At 39.0% G+C, this 18,017-nt stretch overlaps 1 protein-coding gene across 39 annotated transcripts in view; it reads right to left on the bottom strand.

Annotated features, from left to right (window-relative positions):
• LOC139748583 (uncharacterized) overlaps positions 1-18,017 on the bottom strand; it is a 978,916-nt gene that overhangs the window by 99,293 nt on the left and 861,606 nt on the right. The window lies entirely within an intron of this gene.

The following is an 18,017-nucleotide window of genomic DNA, read 5'->3' on the forward strand; positions in this document are numbered from 1 at the left end:
CCTGTGTAATCTTTGTCTATAAGCATTCATCTTATCTAGCCAACCAACTCTACCTTCAAACTGTTGAATAATATCACAAACACTCGCGACCTCCTTAACCACACTCCCTTCAAATGCACCTTCTGTATCTTCTATCCTTTTGAGAGCCTGACCTGTATTAACTTCTAAAGTGTCTTTCCTATGTTCATGTTCGTCTGATCTCCTACCTTCATTCTCAGAAATCTTCCTAACAGCTTGTGTTTTTTCTTCAAATGGTGGCAATATCCTTCTCCCTACTGCAGGAGATGCTGGGAAAGATCTACGTTTCTCTTCTTCAACAATTTCTTCCCATTGTTCAATTAATCCTTTAACACCTATAAAGTCTCTGATTATTTCCTGATAATCTTTAGAACTACCTTCTAATACTTCAGTTGAAGACAGATCTCCCTGAATTTTAACCTTTCCATATACTCTTGGTAAAGCATGATGCCAGTGTAAAGGAAATCCTACAACAGAACCCATATTTATCAAACTAGTAGAAATTTCACCCTTACTACTGGGATTTTGTACTATATCTATATCAAAACCTTGGGAACAAGTGGGTAATACAGTACTTAATGATACTTCTTCGTGGCTAAATGCAGATGATTCACCATCACATGAATACTGACGAGTGCAGAGGGCTGCCTCATCCTCCAGACCTAACACGCTATCAGCAAGACTAACAGAATCACTTTCATAACCTTTTGTATTTGGTCCAACACTTTCACTATCAAAAGAGGTAGTGAAACTTCCGGATGTAAGATAAGCATGAACTCCAGAGTCATCTTCAAAAGGCACTTTAGACTGATCACTGGGTATTTCTTCACTGTTACATCCTATATTAAATTCATTCATGCAGTGTGTGTTTGAGTCTTCTGTACACTGGAAATCTGATCCTACTTCATGCATAGATGCAAAATCATCATAATCAACTATTGCTAAACACCCTAATGATCCTGGAATATGTTCTTCAAGTTCAAAATTTACTGAGAGTTCTTCAGTATGTCCTGAAGCTGCTGCTTTTGTATTTTGTCCTTGATGTTCCTCTTTAGAGTTTAAATAAATGCCACAAGTCTGTTCTAACAGCCATTCTGTAGTTGACTTTACATCTGTTGGGGATTTCTTTACGTAATCAGCTGCAGGGCTCTCTATAGAGCTTTTCTCTTCATTTGCAGAGCTTGCTGAAGATGATTTAGAGCACTTATTAAGGTACCCAATTATATTACCACCATCTGTAGCCATGCAATCTTCAAGAACACTTATGCATTCTGCGTCATACCCTCCAATACATTCAGTAGCTCCTATGTCTTCATACTTTACTGCCAATGTTTTTCTTTCTTCAAGTGGAATACATATATTTGGAAGAAAAGCATCCTCAGTAATAAGTCTTTTCTTTTCCTCCTCACATGTGACAGATTTTTGCATTTGTGTTGCAATAAAACATTCTTTAGTTCTTATACATTCAAGTGGTGTTTGATTTGTTGATAAACCAATACTATCTAGAATGGAATAATCTATAAAATCTTCTGCACTCTTTTCAGGGTGAGCAACACAATCAATCTTAGGTGTACATTTATCAGAATGATCTTTTTCTGAAGTCTGTACTTCTATCCTTTGATGAAGAATATCTTGTGTATCTGAGGTGCAAACAGGAATATCTTCCCCACTAGGCCATGACGGAGATTCCAGATACCTCATCTGATGTTCATCACTGGTATCTCTGGTACTGGTATCAGGGGCTGGACCTGAGCATAATTCATGGAAATGAATATCTGAACCAAAAGAACTTCCTGAGCATACAGATTCCACAGCTGAGCTACCAATACTACTGAGATGTGGACTGGGAAGATCATCAAAACTACTAGCTCTATCCTGACTGAAACAATCCACAACAGTAACAATGTCTGAATCCTTGTAACTAAAATGATCATCAAAAGAGTCAATACTAGAGGATTCAAAATCAAGAAGGTGCTCATTCTTAAAGTAACCCGAGTCACATAAAGTGTCACTTATGCTAATTGTATCAAGTAAATTTGGTTGCTCAAGGTAGAGGATGGTTTTGAACCCCTTTTTGTGTATGGAAGGGGAAGCATAATTACTGATTTCTGACTGTTGTAGTGGAGAATTCTGATCTTGAGACCAAAACCTACGTACTTCTCTTGCCTGGCATGTGGATGCTACTACCTGCCTTCGTCTTATCACACAACCATTATAGGCTCCTAACTCCAATTCTGTTTGGTGTGGTTCCTCCTGTGGAGCATGGTAATACACTTGCTCTAGCTCTGCCTCTACTACTAGTGGATTGGTCAGCTCACCACAAAATGGGTCACTTTCTAAAGACAACCCAGGATGCATACAGAGCTTGGGGTCAGTAGAAGGTAAAGAGGGATAAGGAAGCTCATCTACAATACATTTTTCTACTGCATGTGTTAGTTGCCGACCAGACAATAAACTGGTGTTAGATGCACACCTGTTACCTTCCCCTTCACCAAGGGATTCTACATCTGTGAGATTATTGAAGTTGTCTTCTGGGAGAAGAAGATTATCCTTAACGTGCTTCGCCTCATTACTATCAGAGGGAATGCTTGTCTTCTCTGAAATATCCACACTTGATGCTTCATACTCTGGCAAGTCCACTGCAGGATGGTCTGGAATGACATCATCCTCTGCTCCTGAAACTTCAATGTCCTCTACATCTGTTATGGTACCAGACTCTCCCTCAACCCCTAGAAGATTACTGCGAGCTGGTGCAACATGAGCATCTTCTGTGTAAGTTGTACCATCAGGTCCTTCTTTCAGTATTATCATTTTCCTTATTGCAGCATCACGTATAATATCTGGAGTTGGAGCATCCTCATGGTTAGGTACTTCTAAATCCTCTGCCTCAGAGGTCTCAAAATCCTCCATGTCAGTATGACCACCAGGGCTTGCCACACGTACTGTGAGCTTCCCTTTGTCATCTTGGTCACTGAGCAGTTCAACGTCAGTATGACTATCTTCTCCCTGTACCTCAAAGATCAACTTAGACTGACTCTTAGCTTTGCGTCGTGGTTTCCTGGTCAAGGGCAGCTCCTCTACATCAGTACTACCTCCATCCTCCTCAGGCTCCACATGCAATGATTGTTTTTTATGAGTCATTTTTGTTGACACCTCTGTGGCTCCAGCTTCAGGAAGCTCAAAATCTGATGTGGAGTCTTCAGTTACTCCAACAAGTCTTAGAGCTTCTTCTTCAGTTACTTCAATATCCTCTGTATCTGTTACAACCATATCTTCAATGTCAGACACAAGCAATTCATCTTTCTTCAACTTCCGAACAGTAACTTGAGGAACCCCATATTTGTCTTCCTTTATTTGAATTAACTCTCTTTTTGGGCTTGGTAAAACATCATATTTAATATTTGGAGGCAAAGGGCTAAGAGGTCTGTCTACCTCAGAAGGATCAATGTCAAAGTCTTCTGTGTCAGTTGCTGGTTCTTGATTATGAGATGCCTTTAACATAGGTGCAGGCTTTCCTTCTTCTCCATCAGAGAGATCTTCAACATCTGTTGCAAACTCTTCTTTGTCTTCAGATTCTAGGAAAACTACATTTGTAACCTGGTCCTTTAATATCCGATTTGGATTATTCTCAAAAGAATCTGGTGTGATGATGATACTTAACGGACCTTGCTCAGTCTCAACAAATCGAACTTCTGAGACTTGAGGGACTAGAGGAAGTCTCTTGCCTTGTTTCTTCACCTGCCCTGGTGGCTCTGGTATCTCATCTTCAATGTCAGAGTCACTTAAACTTTCCTCATCAGTAAGACCTTCCTCACTCTTGGATTTCTTTGTTGAAGTTACCTTAACTTCAGTTTCTCCAAACTCTCCACTGTCTTCAAGGTCTTCAACATCTGTAAGGGCACTGTCTGTAAGAGCTTCTTGCAAAGTCAACCCAGATAATTCTGCTTCTTTGATTTGCTGCTTCAATTCAGCATGAACATCTTTTATCATTTCTCTTTTTGTAATCTGACCAATATGTGACTCCATTTCTGTGATAGTATAAATTTCACTTTCTTTTGGTATACGACGTGCAATATCAGTCATTACTTCTTCTTCTTCCTTTTCATCAATATCAAAATCCTCGGTATCAGTATGTGCAGCTTCATATGGTTCATCTACATCAAGAGTTTCCTTTATGATAGTAACAAGAGGCTCATGAACAACTTTTTTACGTGGCATCAGAGGCTTTTCATCATCTTTTTCGTTTAGTTCAAAACCTTCCTCATCGGTCTCACCCCCTGATTCTTCCTGTGCTATCTCTTCCACTTCACTAATCTTGATCTGCTCACGCTGAGGTTCAGGTATGTAGGATGGTACAATCTTATCTACAGGCATAGCAAATAAGTTAACCACTTCAGTATCTGTAATTTCTAGATCCTCAGAATCTGTCAAAACACCAGAGTCTAATTCTGGCACTGTCAAGCCTGAACTGCCATCCTCTAGTGTCTCTTGATTCTCATCTCCAGTCAAAGTCTCAACATCAGTCAAGCAACTGGAATCACCAGCTGGAGCACTGAGAGTCTTATTGACAGACTTCTTTGGGACTGTCTTTCGCCGAACCTGCTTCTTTCGCCTTATTTTTTCTTTGCTTTCACTTCTGTCACTCTCAGGCTTTTCCTTACTTTCTCCTTTGTCACTCATTATCAAATCCTCAACATCTGTAGTTCCTCCCTCATGAAAGTCTGCTTTTAAACTTTCCTTTGACTTATGTCTTCGATGTTTAATGCTTTCTTTCTCGTCATCACTTGAATCATCCTTTGTTAAAAAAATTTTGGGGGCTGGTGGTATTGCTTTTATATTTTCTCTATCTGAAATCCCCTCACTCTGGTCCAAGTAGTGATCTGGAAGTGAGTCCTCAATTTCTGCTGGAGCCTCTTCCTCATCCCCGGAAGCTACTATGTCCTCAACATCAGTCAAGCCCTCAGAAACATCATCAACAGCAGGGAGATCAAGTTGGCTCAACTTATCCACCTTCATCATGTTCTTCTTATGCCTGCCCTGTACATCCTCATTTTCAGGCTCTGAATCAGAGAGAAGAAGAGGACTAGCCTCCCTAGCATACCCCTCAGTCAAATTGATTACTTCTTTCACAGGCTCAGGAAGGAGTCCAAGATCTTGAATTGTGGGCAAGTTTTTCTTCTCCTGAATTATGTCATCTTCTTCTCCAGACAGGTCCATATCTTCTGTGTCAGTTACAGCTCCTAAATCTTGCTGAGACACCAAAAGGAGAGATTTTCTTTTAATTAATGGCGACTGATCTCCATCACTAAATATATCTTCAACATCTGTCAAAGCCTCATGAACATCCTGACCATTAATCTCCCCACTGGGTCCTTGTTTATGAAGGAGAGAGGGGGACGAAGTATCTACTCCTAATCCAACAGGCATCTTGACCTTACTGTATGTGATGTCTTCCAAAGCTATTTTCTCTGCATGAACTAGGTCCTGCTCTGTAGATGGTGAAGCCTGTGAAGTAGATACTACATAATCAGTTTGTACATCAGGTAATAAAACAGGGCTACTGGACTCACATGCTTTAGAAGTGGAGGTGAGGTTAACCACTTCTTGTTCCATCTGCTCCAACCTTGCAAGTATGGATGTCACCCTAACATCTGTGCTTGTACCAGCAACCAAACTGTGCTCCAAACTAGAAATCACTGTTTTTAGTTCTTCTGAAACACGATCTAACTTAGAGATCATCTCATTTTCACTGTCATTCACTGCAGCCACGTCCTTTTCATCTTCTAATCTTTTCCTGACATCTACCTCAATGCTGCTTAGTTCACAGGAAGGTTTGATAATCTCTGCCATACCCCCAAAACTCTGACTAGGTTTGTCTTCCAAAACACATTCTAATCTTCTATCTCTAACTAATTCATCAGTTTGTTTTTCTAAGCCCTGACAGCATTTGATCAATGAATTAACTGGCTTTAAAGCATAACTTTTCCGAACATGTGCATCTTCAAAGGCTTCTGTTTTTATCACCTTCATTTGTTGATATAACCCATCACTTGCCTGTAAATTCAAAGGTATGCTGGCATCTTTTACATTACTTTCAGTTTCTCTATTACCAGTATGCCAGTAACCTTCTTTTGTTGAATTCTGGTTAGATAAAATCCTTTTGAAATCATCAGTCACAGTTATGGTATTTTTGCTATCATTTTCTTGTGTAAAACTATTTTTGTGTAAATCACTTAACTCTAACTCAGTATTACTACTTGCATTATCTTCATGTACGGTATGCAACATCTGTCTTCCTGACGTTACCGGTTTCTCCATCACTGAAGACTTTACAGAGCCCACATATTCCTTTTTACTAGAATCAGATTCTGCTTCAATAATGAGATCACTTACTTCTGGCAAAGGCTTTTCAACAACTGGTAATATCATATAACCTTTATGCTCATCACATGATAATGAAATTTGACAAAATCTTTTGTCTACAGTGTCTAAACCGTGAAGTTCATTATTAATTCTAAGTTCTCTAGTATCAACTTTAAAAGGTTGTTGCCTTTTATCAACTAGTGTAGAGGATATCTCTTCTGACTGAGGGTCATTGAACAGTACCTCTTTAACTCCATCACAAAATTTTTCTTTAACGTTAAAATTCTTAACTTCTGTATCTTTACAAGGTTTTGTATTCTGCATTGTAGACATCCATCCTGTATCAGGACTTGGGGGCAACTCAACATCCATAGCTAAAGTGACCATTTTAGTATCTCGTACCTCACTTGGAATGCTGCTTACATTTTCTGTCGACATATATTCCTGATCTGCCTTTATATCTTTACTTTCAAGCTTAATTTGTGCTTCTTTAAGGGGATCTTCATATCTTGAGGTGGATTTGTCTGTTTCTCGGCATTCTGTTGCTAATGTCTGAGAAGCCATGATCATTCCCATCAAACTATCAGATCCTTTTCCCTCTGAAATAACTGAAAAATCAGGTTCTGAAAAAAACAGCTCTATTTCACCTTCATTTGCATGTCCTCCATATGATTTACAGTTATTATCTTTAACTTTATCACTGTCTTCTGGGTGAACTAATTCTTGAGGATGATAAATTTCAACAGCAGCTATCATATCAGGCAATAAATTAGCCTCTGATTCATGCAATACTTTTTTTGTTGATGCTACCGCACTGGTTTTTTCTGGCACATTTAATAGATGTGCTATCTCAAATCTTTTAGCTAAAGCTGACTCTAACGGCGATATTTTTTCACTGTCTCCAACTTCAGTAAATTCCTCCGACTGAGTTACTTCAGAAGCAAATTGTAATCTTTTGATTAAATCAGACTTAACCGATAAAACATTTTCATTAATCTGGGAGGCGGCACCATCTTTCCCTATATTACATTCTATTTTCGATGCTTTTATCATTAGTTCACTGTCCAAATCCTTGCTCTTATCAATATCTGAACTAATATGCTGCACAGTTTCTATTCTCTTACCAATCTCTTCAATCACTTTATACTTACTCTGACGGGAATTACATCCCTCTTCTCTAATCTCAGGGACATGTAACATCATTGTTTTATTTTTCTGTGATTCATTCATGTTTCTGAATTCTGGCACTACTCCTTCCCCCACTTTACATTCAGCATCATCAGTTTCTAAGATGCCACTCTGCTCTTCCATCTGAATTTTGGCAATCAAGGAAAATGATGAACCTTCATTCAGTTTATTCTCCTGAACAGTTCTTTGTAATGGTGTAGTAACAAGAGATGAAGTTGATAACAAATCCTTAAATGTTGCAGCAACATCCAAATCTTTGGCTTCATCATCACTGCATATTACTCCCATGCATTTTGCTAATCCTTCCTTTGACAATGATGTTTCATCTACCTTTTGATCTTTATGAATGGTCTTATATGATGTATCATGGCTAGTTATACTTATTTCATTACTATCTTCAACTTCACTGGTTTCATTTAATGGTACTGGTACATATGAAACATATGAAGGATTCTCTACTACATCTAATTCTGCATTACTTTCTTTGGATTCATCAACACCTGCAATATCTATCACTTTCAACACTAATTTGTCCTTTTTATCTATGTCTTCATGCACGGTATCTTCTGTTGACTCTGGTTTTCCATAACATCCAACAGATTCATCTACTGAAAATTTTGCTTTAGATAATAGCTGAAAATCATTTCTAAGATTTTCACCAAAGGAAACTTGCTCAGTCCCTGCCTTAACACCCACTGACAAATACTGCATTTCATCAAGTAATGCAATATTTTTAAATTCCTGTACCTCATTTACTTGGGGGATAATACTGATGGCATTTTCTTCATGAAAATCTGTTCTTGAAACTTCAAACTCTGGCTCAATACATGACTCACTACATTTAAGATAATGAGAGTCAATTTGTTGAAGGATCCTTATACTATCAGTCTCTTCAGTCCCTTCCAATTTGTTTTGAACACATTCATCTTCCTCTCCAACTGGTTGTACAGGTAAGATTTTTTCTGTCTCTTTCTCTGATTCAGCAGAGATTATCAGAACACTTTTATCTTCCTCTCCTGCTGGTAGTGCAGGTAACATTCTTTCTGTCTCTTTCTCTGATTCAGCAGAGATTATTACTCTCTCTGTCACCTGGCTGAATTTCAGCAATCCTCCTTCCATCTTATCAGTTGGAGTCATTTCCAAGACTCCAAGCTGTTCTTCAGTATATTTTTGTCCAATCACGGAAGATGATGAACTTGCTTGACCTGGTTTGTTTACATGAACAATTACTTCTGACTGCTTTGCAATAATATCTGTGTCTCTTGATACATACTGAGTCATTTCAGCAGGATCAAAATCTCTGGATTCATCAATTTTGTAACTCACTCCGGCGTCTTCTACTAATATTCCTTCTGGTTCTTGCTCTTCTTGAGTCTTAACTATTTCAATGACCTCCTCATCTTTATCAAGAATCATATGTGATTTAATAATTCCAGTTTCATCTGCATCACTATATTCTTTGATTTCATCAGTGTCATTTCCTACTTTGGGAAGATGTGTCTGATATGAAATATCATCCATCTCATCTAGTTCTACTTTGCTCTCTCCTGTTTCATGAAAATCCATAATTTCTACTCCTTCCGGTACTACCAATTCTTTTTTATTCAATTCTTTAACTACAGCTGTTTCTATTGCTTCTGCTTTTCCATATAAACCAAAGGGTTTGGTTAATGATGAAATGTTAGACCAAGGTAACAGCTTTCCAGTTACTATTTTGGCATTTTCCTCAGATATAAATTGTCTTTCATCTGATGTAACATTTTCATATTCTCTAATTTCATTTACACAGGAATCTGGATCAGATTCTAACCCTGATGCTTTGATTTCCTTTGGTTCACAAACCATCCCTTCTTCAAAATAATTAGAAGTATAATGAATGGCTTTAATCTTATCACCTGTCTCTACATCGATTCTCATCTTATTATGCGGAGAATTATTTCCCCCTTCCAAAGATACACGTGACATTCCTCCAATATCTCCCTCTGATTCGTCAACTTCAGAGGTGATCATTTCTTCGTTTATCTTACCTTCAACATCAGCAGTTCTTATAATATCACTCTGCTCCTCCATTTGACTGTGGGTAGCAGTGGATGGTAGTAAACCTTCTCCATGTGGTTCATTCACATGAACTGTTTTATCAAACCAGTTTATATCATATGTAGGAGAGAACATTTCTTGAGATATTACAGCAGTATCAAAATCTCTGAGTTTATCAACTTCACTTGCTCCAATACCTTTTACCTCTGATGATGGGATTTCCTCAATTTCAACTACATCTATCTCTTTATGAACTGTTTTACACAAAGAGACATAACCATCTTTATCTGTCTCACTATCATCTCCAGGTTCATAAATCTTATTCCCTGTTTTTGGTAAAAAAGACTGATATAAAGTTCTCTCCATTTCATTTAATGATACATTAGGCTTTTCTGATCCATGAAATTCTTCTGTAATTCCTCTCCCCTTAGGTATTACCAGTGCTTTTGTATCCACTTCTTCAATCACATCAGTTTTTATTGCTTCCGATTTTCCAGGTATTGTTGGCAATTCATCATCAGAAAATATAGGAACATAACTTTTCAGCTCTTCAAGCAAGTTAATACCTTCAATCACAGTCTCGACCTTTGCTTCAGATAACAACTGTACTTCATTAATGTGAGAAGTAGTATCTGATGAAATATGTGCTCTCCTAGACTCTAAATCTGGTTCCCCTGTTTTCATAACCTCAATTATCAATCCATTTTTGCTTTCAGTATGATACTCCTCTCTAAGCTGTTGTTCCTCTGCATGTTTACTCTTTTCACTTCCTTCAACCTTAGCATGTCTTTCTTGTTCTTCTAGACTTAAATCATCACTTTCTTCAGTCTCATCCAGTTCAATCAAAGTCTCTAATACCTCAACCCCATCTGCATGACGTATTTCAACGTAATCATCTTCATGTTTTTCCAGTGAAGAAGGTTTAGCGATTTCAGCTAATGACATTCTGTGTAAATCTTGTTCTGTGAAGGATGGCTGCCATTTCTTTTCTAAAGGCTTATCACCATCATGTGGCACTTTCAGGTGTGCACAATTAGCCTTCACACTTAACTTACAATCATTGCCAACACTCATGTCAGATGCTGCTACTTTTGATGAAAAATAAGGCTCCAATGGAGTGACCTTAAGTTTGGACTTATCGCTTTCATCTGTTTCACCTGTTTTGGAGATAACAGTTTCTTGAATATCATCAGCTTTGGATTCAAAAAGCTGCGACTTTCTCAGTGACTGGGTACCTTGATTTTCAGTAGACAATTTTATGTTTGAGGATTTTGGAATCTGCAAATCTCCAAGCCCAATAGTTCTCTCTTTTACCCTTTCTGTCATTGCTGATTCATCAGCAACTGGATCAATAACTGGCAGTTCATTAGTTGGTGAGTGATTCTCAAAGTTTGCACATACCACACTGGCATGTCCAATTCCAGTTTTCCCTGGCATACCCAAATTAACAGCAAAAGAAGAGGTTGAAAACATTTCCTTGCCTGTCATCTCCTCTATCTCAAAAAATTCATGTTCACCCAGTGACTCTGAGACAGGTGACACAGTGAGTAGCATATCGGTACTAGATGGTGCAGAAGACAAAGTATCAATCACTTTCAGCTCACTATATTTTGTATCAGCTGACTCTGTTACTATGGGTTCTGTGTTTAGTATATTAAGTGACTGTTCTAATGATGATGAGTCTGTGTGGTGTGTTTCTGTGAGTGAAACGTCTAAAAGCTGAGAGAGAGTAATGGGCACTGATAACTCTGATACTGGGGAGTGTGGTTCTACTTTAGCTGTATCAGGATCTGTATGAGAATCTTTGATGATTTTTATGGGGGTCTTGATTAACTCTTCAGATACATCTGTATAAAATTCATTCCCATTTCTCTGCGAGTGTTTCTCTTGGTATTCAATGGATTTCTGTCTGGGTTCATTTTTCTGAACTATAAATTCATACGATGGTGACTGCATTTCTTTATCTTTATTTATTACAATTCCACTTGTTTCCCAAGATGCTAATTTGCATCTAGCAACATCTGCAATATCTCTCACACTATTCCTATCTGATAAATTTTCCCCCTGGCCATCACCTTTCCTACTCTCAGATTTATGAAGCCCCTTGGACGTTAATTTATAAACTTTTGTCAAAAGGGACTTAAACTTAGACCTGCTGTGTTTTTCACTATCTTGTGATATGGTACTACCTACATTATCTACAGGGCAAAAATTACTACTGACTACAGGGCTTAAGGGGCTCTCAAGCTCTGACTTATCACTAAGTTCGTTTGAGAATCCCTCAGGAACCATTTCAGTGAAGAAGGGTGTGTACTTGGCAGTCTGAGAAGGGTCAACAGACACAGCATTGTAACCCTCCAAGGTAGAATAACCGCTGTCGGGATGAATACTGTAATCAAAGCCAGGCTGAACAACTTGCAATGGGGTGGAACACTCTTGTACTGGTACATTCAGTCTGAGGTGTAAATGTTCATTTCCATGCATGTGCTCACCTCCCATGCTGATAGAAGCATCTTCCTCATTTTCACGACACATCTCCTTAATTGTGGGAAGACGCTCCTGCTCTTGTTCCTCTTCTCTATTTAAAAACTCCTTAAACTCCCGCAGAGGTGTGGGAGTGTCAGGAGTGGGTGTGTCTGCCTGGCGTAATTCTTTCACCTCCTGCTTTATTTGACTAGTTGCCTCCTTCACCTCCTGCATTAGTCCACGCACTTCCTCTTCAACAGAGGGAGGATGGTGTTCATGCACAATTCTTTCTCGAATCTGAGGGTGGTTACCAACGGGTCTCTTCTCCACTTTAACCTTGACCAAGGTAGTGGTACGAGGTGCTGGCCGCATGGGGCGCTCTACACGAGGTACAGCACCACTCTCACTCCCTGAAAGGTGGTCACTCAACACCACTGATTGTGCTATTCCCACCCCTTGCTGTTCACGCTCTTCCATGACTGCTGTACCTCCTTCCTGCTTCAGCTCCTGAGGGATATCGTTTTCCCTATCATCTCTGGTAGGGTCGTTCGCTGTGCATTCTGCATCGTCTGTTGATTCGTTTGAGTTCGAAGTTATCATCAGTGTCGTTGGACGGTGTGTTGATGGTGCTATGACTTCAGTTGCCACATAAACTGGGTCTTCACTTAAGGCTGCTGGGATTTCACACACTGTTCTTGCTAGATCTCTTGAAGAAGCCTGCATTATTTCTTCTGCTTCATCTTCAGATAAAACTGAAATCACTGCTTTATCTACTGCTTCCTTCCCTGATATATCAACAAATTCACACATACTTTCTTCTGCTAATGGATCTACACTTGCTATATCTTTTTCCCTAGGTATATGTCTTTGAACATTTGTCTGATCAATGATTCCTTTTACTTCAGTATAACCTCTCTTGGAAAGGTCCTGACTTTCATGTCTGGAATCACTGCTGGCTTCAGTTGATGTTACATTTTCATCACACTCTGGATAAACAGGTTCATGTTGAATATCACTAACATCATTTGCAATGTCTCTTCTTTCACTTTCATCACAGCTCTTTTTGTCTTTAAAGTCTAAAGATTTCAGAGGAATATCTTGGTGTGGCCTTAAGATATCCTCCTGACTCTGCTGTTCTGATTCTAAAGTAATTGCTATTTTTGTAGCATCAGCTTCATCATTTTCCTCTCCACTAAATTTCGTTTGATGAGTGTCCTGTTGCTGTTGCTTGACATGCCCTAATTCCTGCCGCATTTCTCCAGGTGCAAGAAGTGTCACACAACTCTCTGAGTGTAGAGTAAACTGCACACAGTGAGCTGATTCACTGTCACTAAACTGAATACTAGTGGTTGACAACACTGGTGCTCCCCAGCTGGTAGTGGTGGTGATAGTGTGGGAGCTACCCTTAGAAAGTGGCCGTAATGTCACCTGATCTAACTCATGCCGTGCCTCAAGCACAGTAATGGGACTGCAACCCCGCTCCTCTGTTCGCCCACTCTTAGGAAAGTCTTCTTCTGTAGCTGCATTCTTGCCTTGTGGTTGTTCTTGGTGACTACACTGGTGCAGAGATACCTCCTGCTGTTGTGGATCGTGATGGGCAATCCTTCTGTCCACAAGCTGGGGCGCCGCCTGCTGGATTAAGGCTGCCACAGAAGAAGAGATCAGACACTAGGGTCTTGGGTGTAAGCAATGCCTCTACACCTGTGAGCTACCGGTCCTCCTCGCTGCTACCTCCCCAGCACCGCCAGGTTTACAGGTGTGGTGATGAGGAGTGTTGGTAGTATAGGGGGAACAGGTGTGGTGATAATGGTGATTGTGGTAACTCAAGCACAAACTCTACAACTCAACCCACAGTAGCAGCAGCACGCCACCAACTAAACTGTGTCAAGCAGGGTAATGATAAGACTCGGTGGAAATGATGATAATAATGAGCAGATGTAAGCCATTCGATAACTGAGTGAACATGGTACAAGCCAACAGGATACCTGCCTACCATTTCTCCAATGTCACTGTACTTGAAATCCATTCTCTGTTTTAGCCATGAAATCATGCAAGGTGTCAATGTGCTTCTAATGTGAACTGCACAAGGCTCTCAGTATGATTTACTTCCCAATTTCCATCGTTATCTTCATATGTCCCCTGTGTAGTATTCTAGCAAGCATGCCTACCAAATTATCAAAATAATTAACACCCAGTCCCAAGTTTTCTACTGAACAAATATTTTCATTGTTTCACTTTCTTGAATTACCATACCTTACCTCATTCTATAAGCCTGCCACTGCCAGTTTCATAGCACTTCTAGCAAATCAAGTAACATACAAAATACTACAGATGTCCAAAATGCATACTTCCTAGTACTCTTCTACATAAAAGCAACAACTTGGTGCAGTATTACAAATAAAAAATTGCAAATAATAAAGTATCACCAACAACCAAGATATCCTCCAAAATCGAACACTCTAGTAAAAAAATTTCTAATGCAAACCCAACATACTTTCAACATAACAAGCAGCAAGCATTAGGCTAAAAATTATGTGTACATGGTAAGGAAAATGGAACAGTAATATGGATCGGGGAATACAGGAAAATGATGCATGAAGATTTGCTATGGATGAGGAGCTTTTGTTATCAAAGACAGTGAGCAAAGTTTCATTAACTTTGTGAACACTATGTCTCAAATATCAATCATTCTAAGTATGATACTTTGCAGAAATCACTAAACATTTAGAAATCTCACACTAGTGTATGCAATCAAATTGTAATAGGTACTCCAACAGAACCTAAGAAAATTGCAACAAGATCTGAACAAGTGAGCTTGTAGTGCAGACTAAGGGATAAGGGAGGATGAAGATGAAGGGATGAGGGAAGGTAATGAAAGTCATAAAGTAGGAGAAAGGGTGGAAAATTAGGGCAGCAGATGGAGGACCTGATAACAACACAGGAGTCACACTCATGGTCCCAGAGCAAAGATACTGTTTTAACAAAACTGAGGGGGCTTAAATACCAGCTAAGGCTCATATAATAAACTAGGGAAATGTACAGTGACTACTGTCACAAAAGTTTGCTAAGAAAACACAGAATGGCTAGGGTCACATAAAATAACTATAGGATCTGTACGATACCAAGGATACGTACATAGACTATAATTACAGAACGTTCACTTACTAAAACTATACTGAGCAATTTGACATACAGTAAATAACTCAAATGTCTTATACATGGTCTAAAAGAAATCATAAGACTAATTTAACATGTAAGTGGTACTGCTAAGAATAATTTACATGACATCTATTTGAATGAAAATGTCTTATTTCGGACAAATAGTATCAATTACAAAGTATTGTATGACTGGTGAAAACACAGTTCAGCTGCACTAGAATAACTGGTAGTCTTTAATCCATTAATTGTTGATTTAAAGTATATACCAGCTTCCCAAAGTATTTCACTACATTTTGTAATCAAAGAGCATCATCTTAATGCTGTTTCATAAGATCCTCAACTACTGCAGAGCACAGGAAGAGCCTTGTTTTATAATACCTGAGATTAAGAAAGGTTTTCAACATAGGTACTCTTTTCCCCAGCTAATTTCATTAAATGGATATATATATATATATATATATATATATATATATATATAGAGGAGCCTTCTTATATCACAGGTGTTTCTGTTAAAGCCACGACACTGTATATAAATGTAGGGTATGTTACAAAATTTCTATATTTCAATGTACCTTACCTTCCTGTCCAAAGATCCCCTTCTATGAAGCTTTTGAATCACTGGAAGGTGGTCATGTCCACCAGGTGATACCAGAAGTGAAGAAGTGTGGTGATCTTATTTGTTTGTGTTTGAATACATGACAACTGAACAGTAGGTGTTCAGTGTCTTATGTATGGAAATTATATCTCAGGCATGATGGGTCTAGTGTTATGTTCAACTGATATTTGTGATGTTAAAGAAAAATTGGTGTCCTGAAAACAGAAGAGAAAGCACAGCTCATACATACCTAAAGAAGAAAGTTGTAGTTTCAGATGGGTGTATGTCTGGTGGAGAGGAGTTTAATACTAGGTTGGGAGGGTAGTTGTTTAGCACTAATTGGATCATTATGATATGCATGTTTTGTCAGCCTTGCTTTTGTGAAGCAGAGGTACTGCAACTTGGAGTCAGTGGATGGTTATGAAGTGGTCTGGGTGTGAAGTGTTTAGTGCTGTTACAAAGAACAGAGTGCTGAGGAAATTCACATGAAAAATGTAAGGAAAGTATTTCTGTTTCATTAGGCAAATGTTGAATATTTGCAGTTGTATGGCAGCTAGTGATTGCTCTGAGTGCTCTGTTTTGTTTGGCTTGCAGCTTTGTTAGATTTCCTTTGACAGGATTGAAGACCAGACAGGTGAGGTAGAGTTTTGGGTGAAGTAATTAAACTGTTTATAGAGGATATTTATGAATTCTTTTTCTTTTTTGTCTGAGTCTGGTACTGATAAGCCTTCTGAGAGTGTCTAGTTTGTTTATGAGCATTGTGTTAATGTTTGTGGTGTGAAGAATATCATGTGTGTTTGACATATGTGGAGCCTAGTATGGTTGCAGTTTTGCCGAAAGGGAATAGTTAGGTGTTCAGGGTAATGGGAAGGTGCATGTTAGATTCATGTCTGTGAGGGGTTATGGAGTGACTGCAGATTTTTGTCAGAATGCAAGCATTCTGTTTTGAGTGTGCGTGTTCTTATTGCCTGATCTAATGGTATATGTCTATTGTTGCTTGAGCAACATCAGGCTATCATGATGTGACTGTGGGGTCATCTGCATGTGAGAGAACATTTACACTGTGGTCTAAGGGAGGTGATGAGACGTCATGTGGGAAAAGAACGAAGCAGAATGAGGGAAGACCTGCTCCCTAGAGCACTTCACTGTAGAGACTGAGGATTTTGTGGGAGAAGACTGTAAATTACTCTGCCAGAGCAAACAGCTGTAAGTTGGCTAACTATTCATTTTTATTTAGGTGGTGTTAAACATCTTTTGTGTAAGAAAGTGCCAGAAGATGGTGATGAATGCTTTGTTGATATCTATTGCCACTAGCACTGTACAGGATAGAGCTATCTAAAGTATGTTGTGTGTGCATTACATTAATGAAATGATTGGGTCTAAAGCTGTGGTGTGTGTGTGAGAGTGGGATATTTTGGCTGACTCTGCTGTGGATCAGTTCTTCATGTAGTTTGGGTACTGATGATGGTAGTGATATAGTTGAGTAAGATCAGGGGAAGCTTGGTGGTTTGGAGGATTTCTTGATGGGTAACATGTTGCCAAGTTTCAAGATGTCTGGGATTTTGCTGTGTAACCAGGAGTGGTTGAAGATATGTGTCAGTATTTGGAATGCAACTGGGCCAACATGTTTTATGTGCAAATTAGAGTTTGTTGCATCATAGTTCTTTAAGGTTCTAATGAAATTGTGAATATCAGTGAGAGCAAAAAAGTGAGTGAGCATTTGCTTCAATCTGGGTTTTGTGTAAGCTTTTCATGACTGTCCTGTTTAAGTGTGGGGTTGCGGGGTTGATTTGTGGCTATTTTTCAACAGAGTTTTCATGAGCATGTTTGTGTGTTCCCTGAGAGGACGGATGTTGCTAGTTTGGGACAGAAGTGCTTCATGTGCTGAAGCCAGAATCACGTGGATGATGTAAATTCTCTTTTATCATTTGCATGAGCTGGGTGTATTGGGACCTAGAATAAAAAACACAGAAATACTCGACCTAATCTAAGAACAAACCATACACCACAAGCCTTTAACCAAGGAAAAATCTTTACACCCAGATCCACCATTCCTCCCTTCTACAACCTAAAAACTCTACGAAAAGACAAACAGCATGAACATGGAGAAGGGCTTATCACTCTCACACACCACATCATCCCATTCACAATCAATATACATAAGAGATCACTAACAGTGTCAACACTTTGA

This window comes from Panulirus ornatus, chromosome 5, assembly GCF_036320965.1.
Source record: "Panulirus ornatus isolate Po-2019 chromosome 5, ASM3632096v1, whole genome shotgun sequence".
In the NCBI taxonomy this organism is placed as follows: domain Eukaryota; kingdom Metazoa; phylum Arthropoda; class Malacostraca; order Decapoda; family Palinuridae; genus Panulirus; species Panulirus ornatus.